The 4,796-nt window shown below is 38.4% G+C and overlaps 1 pseudogene; it reads left to right on the forward strand.

Annotated features, from left to right (window-relative positions):
- Positions 1-2,997: 2,997 nt before the first annotated feature.
- Positions 2,998-4,558, forward strand: LOC101572894 (annotated as a pseudogene).
- Positions 4,559-4,796: the final 238 nt, after the last annotated feature.

The following is a 4,796-nucleotide window of genomic DNA, read 5'->3' on the forward strand; positions in this document are numbered from 1 at the left end:
CATGTTCTCCCAAACACTATAAACCAGGAATAAATTTTTCATTAGTACATGAAAACATAGTTTTTAATAGTCATATTATATTTCTTCAACTAGCTAGCCTAGCTTTTTGTTGTTGTTTTTTATATCCCTGCTGAGGACAGTGCCATAATATAATTGTCTTGTTGGTTGCCATTGCTTGAAAAATAGAACTAATCAGCAAAGGCATGGTTAGAATGTATGTCCAGGCCTACTACTTATATATACTTATATAATAATTTGGGCAAACTATGGAGTCTGTAAAGCTGTGGCTGTAACCCAGAATTATTTTAAAAAGCAAAAATTTACTATCACTTAATGACTCAAAAGAGTTTGCAATTACATATTATATGTTGTTATGAAAATGTCCACTCTTTTATCATTTTGTTGTAGTAGGAAAGGCAATCATTTTCTATAAGTATTTCTTCATACAATTTAAAGACACAACAGGGTTTTATATCTCTATACTCATATGAAACAAAAGCACCTTTCAAGCTTTCCACAGGTGATACTGTCACTAATATAGGAAAGTTAAAGTCTTAATTTGCAATCATTTTAGTCCTTTGCATTGAAATTGCTCTCTCAAGCCTTGCATTTCCTTGCAATGACTATCTGGTTTTTAATCGGCAAAATGAAAGCAATTGAAATAGGCCATTCTCAGGTTGATGACATCCCTAAAAATTTTGTATCTTTGTGTTCTACCTGCTGTTCTTAAAAATAAAAAAGTACTAAATCAAATGAGGAATTTTAGTTTTGAGAATAGGAAATAATATGTTAAAAAGCTTAAATTTTCTTCAGACATACTTTTATATATCCATTATATTAAAACTTTAAAAATTAAATATGTAAATGTATAAAGTATCAAGATTGACTACTATACCTGATCATGTAAAATATTTAAGCATAAAATATTCATTTTTTAAAAATCTGCCCAATTACAAATCCTTGGTTGCTGTTTCAGTAAGCCTCAGTGAATGAAAATATTCCTTTATTTTATGAGATAGAGGATTAATGAACCTATTGTCTAGAATTGTAATGGTTTAAAATACATGAGACTACAGAAATGTTCTTTGTGGAACAGTGAAGGTACACCATAAAATCTATTCCAAATACTTTAATAGCTATAATGGTAGCATAAAAAGGCAACTTATAAAATACATTTTTACTGGGAGTGTCTCTTTGTTATCTTTTTATTGTTACATAAATCAATTTTTATTTTTTAATTACTCTAAACAATGCCAGTATATTTGGTCAAATTAGAGAAGAAAAACAAAGCTTTTTGTGGAATTCAATAGATGAACACATTTGTTTGTCTTTGTCACACATAAGCAGCAGGAACATCTATGTAGGACTCAAGCAGTGACAAAGATTACAAGATTACTGCTTTAAATATAGCTGTGAGCAACATGGCTCTGTGCTGTATACTTCTTCCTCAAGATTATTCAGACTTTCCCAAGAAATATGTACAAATACGTTAAGAATAGCATCTCCTTTTTCTAACAAACAGTCTCTGGCATTAGTCAAACAGATATCTTGGGACACTATCTAATGGTAAGTTACCCTGCCTTTTAATTTTAAAAAAATTCTTCTGCATTTTCTTCTAACCAATTTGCTTATTTAAGTGATAATACCTGTTTCTGTCTTCATAAGAACACTAAAATGCTTTGCATTCAGGCAACACAAAACACACACACACACACACACACTTTTTTTCCCTCTAAATTATTTAAAACAAGCAAAAAATGTTGACTGCTTCGACTTTCATTTTCCTGTCAATCGATATTTCCTGATCTTTTCAAATGAACTAACTTTTCTAAAGGTTTTAAATAGATCAGCAGATTTCAGAAATAAATATAAAGAAATGAGAAGAAAGCATTGTTGTTTTCTATTTTCAACTAAATTCATGGCAAAGAATCAAAATGTGCCCATACCCAATCTACAAATTATCTGCAGTTAAAATATAAACTGTTTAAGATTAACTAATGCTACTACCTCACAAATGCCTTCCCTAAAAGCCAGGGCCTTGAAGAAAGCCATAAAAGGAAAGGAATATAATTTTGTTTGCTGGCACTTACCAAAAAACTAAAATAGAATGGTAATAGAAGTCATATTTGCCAGCTCTAAGTGAAGGAGTCGCAAAACGTCATCTCAGAAGATTGTAAATTATGATAAAAATGTTGTAGCCACTATTCCATTTACTGTGTATTACAAGAGGCAAAACTTTTATTCCATCAAAATGAAGCAACAGGAAGCAATTAAGTAGATAATTAGATAAACTAAAGATAATTTTGCTAAATTAGCAATATGGATTTTTTTAAATTTAGCTTTACTTTGAAGCATGATGTTTTTTTAAGAGAAAAAAGATAAACAATGAAACAGGATAGTTACAATAGGATAGTTACAATTGTTGACACATTCATTGTGAGGACAGTTGATATGTTTTTAGTTTCAAAACAGGTTAGCAATACAGTTGTAATAGTTAAAACATTGTATATTGTTCTCTTCATATTAGTTCATCAGAGTACAAGACATAAGCATGATATCTTGTCTAAACAATATTAGCACAAAACATTCTTTTCAAGGAACTAGGAAGCTAGCTGTAAAACTATCTTAACTATTTTGTGTATACATACACTTTTCTTTTTCCTTTGATTCCTTTCCCCTTTCCCACACTGCAGTTTTTCTTTTCTTTTGTGCATTTTCCCCCAGTTCATAATACTGCTGTGTTTTGTGTACAATTTTTGTGTTTGATTTCTAGCTCTCGTGAGACAATATGATCTTTATACATGTGTTTGATTTACTTCACTTATGAGTATGGTTTCGAGTTACATCCACTTACTCAGTTATAAAGAAGGACAAACTGGAGACTTTTATAGGCTTGTTTTTATTACTGACAAGAATTAGGGGCTCAGTCCTCGAGGCGTCGGTGCTGTGCGGTGGAGGTATTCCCTTGCTTGTCAGCCTGTGTGCGCGTGCGCGGACATGGCCTCAAACGACTATACTCAACAAGCAACCCAAAGCTATGGGGCCTACCCCACCCAGCCTGGGCAAGGGTACTCCCAGCAGAGCAATCAGCCCTGTGGACAGCAGAGTTACAGTGGCTATGGCCAGTCAGCGGACACTTCAGGCCTTAGCCAGAGCAGCTATGGGTGTTCTTATGGACAGACTCGGAACACTGGCTATGGCGCGTAGTCAGCTCCCAGGGTTATGGCTCCACTGGTGGCTAGGGCAGTAGCCAGAGTTTCCAGTCATCTTACAGTCAGAAGTCCTCTTATCCTGGCTATGGTCAGCAGCCAGCTCCCAGAACCACCTCGGGAAGTCATGGTGGTAGTTCTCAGAGCAGCAGCTCTGGGCAGCCCCAGAGCGGGAGCTATGGCCAACAGTCTGGCTATGGTGGACAGCACCAGAGCTATGGACAGCAGCAAGGCTCCTAGAATCCCCCTCAGGGCTATGGACAGCAGAACCAGTACAACAGTAGCAGTGGCGGGGGTGGAGGGGGTGGTGGAGGCAGTTACGGCCAAGATCAGTCCTCCACGAGTGGTGGTGGCGGTGGCTATGGCAATCAGGACCAGAGTGGTGGTGGCGGTGGTGGCTACAGGGGAGGCCAGCAGGACCATAGGGGCTGAGGCAGGGGTGGTGGCGGTGGTTACAACCGCAGCTGGTGGCTATGAACCCAGAGCTCGTGAAGGTGGCCGAGGAGACAGAGGCAACATGGGAGGAAGTGACTGAGATGGCTTCCATAAATTTGGTGCCCCTCATGACCAAGGATCACATCATGATTCTAAACAGGATAATTCTGACAGCAACACCATCTTTGCGCAAGGCTTGGGTCAGAATGTTACAAGTGAGTCTGTAGCTGATTACTTCAAGCAGATTGGCATTATTAAGACCAATAAGAAAACGGGACAACCCATGCATTTGTATACAGACAGGGAAACTGGCAAGTTGAAGGGAGGCCAAGGAAGAGGAGGACCTATGGGCAGTGGAGGTTATGGAGGTGGTGGCAGTGGTGGTGGCAGCCAGGGAGGATTCCCCAGTGTAGGTAGTGGTGGTGGTGGACAGCAATAATCTGGGGACTGGAAGTGTCCTAATCCTATGTGTGAGAACATGAACTTCTCTTGGAGAAATGAATGCAACCAGTGTAAGGCCCCTAAACCAGATGGCCCAAGAGGAGGTCCAGGAGGAGGTCCAGGGGCCTCCCATATGGGGGGTAACTACAGAGATGATTGTCGTGGTAGCAGAGGAGGCTACGATTGGCGAGGCTACGGGGCCATAGAGGGGATCGTGGGGGCCGCGGTGGTGGGGACAGAGGCGGCTTTGCCCTGGCAAGATGGATTCCAGGGGTGAGCACAGACAGGATCGCAGGAAGAGGCCATATTGGTCTGATTCTGAGATTCAGGAACAACTTTGCCCCCCGTACCCAGTGTTACACTCATTATTTTGTAACCTTCCAACTCCTGATCATCCATGGATTTTTTGTGTGTTGGACTACATAATTGTAACCATACCTCTGGTTCTCATTAAAAACCATCACTTTAGTTAAAAAAAAAAAAAAAGAATTAGGACTTTTGCAATGATAGTTTTCAAGCACAGTAGGAATATTTTTGTATTAATTGATTTCTTTTTATAATTGATGGATGAGTAAGACAATACAAATGTGTTATTTCATATTTACTGAAATCTTTTTTAAAAATTTGGTGTGTGATTGGTGGAACAACATATTGAAAGAAATGACTTGATTTCTACAGTGTGTTATTTCCCTTTTAAAAAGTGACTCATTG

This window comes from Octodon degus, unplaced genomic scaffold, assembly GCF_000260255.1.
Source record: "Octodon degus isolate 3935 unplaced genomic scaffold, OctDeg1.0 scaffold00186, whole genome shotgun sequence".
Classification (NCBI taxonomy): Eukaryota; Metazoa; Chordata; class Mammalia; order Rodentia; family Octodontidae; genus Octodon; species Octodon degus.